Genomic DNA, 349 nt, shown 5'->3' on the forward strand with positions numbered 1-349 from the left:
GTTAGAGCGCCTTTCCCATACTCCAAGGGGTTCAATCCCTGGTCAGGGCACATACAAGAAGCAACCAATGAATGCATAAATAAGTTGGTACAAATCAATGTTTCTCTCTCTCTCTCTCTCTCTAAAATCAACTTTAAAAACAAAGTATTTTTAAAAATCTGGCAGGAAAGAGACTGGGATCCCAGCTGAATCCCAGCTCTGCTCATTTGTTCATTTCATTTGTTCATTCATTCCTGCCTTCCTTCACTCCTTAACCCGCATATCTCAGCTACAGCACTGGCCCTCACCCCGGCCCCCTTCCCGCGCAGTCCCGCCTCTGACGTGTCAAGCCACGCCCTGGATCCGAGCC

Source organism: Artibeus jamaicensis, unplaced genomic scaffold (assembly GCF_021234435.1).
Source record: "Artibeus jamaicensis isolate MK-2021 breed Jamaican fruit bat unplaced genomic scaffold, CSHL_Jam_final scaffold_847, whole genome shotgun sequence".
NCBI classification, from domain to species: Eukaryota; Metazoa; Chordata; class Mammalia; order Chiroptera; family Phyllostomidae; genus Artibeus; species Artibeus jamaicensis.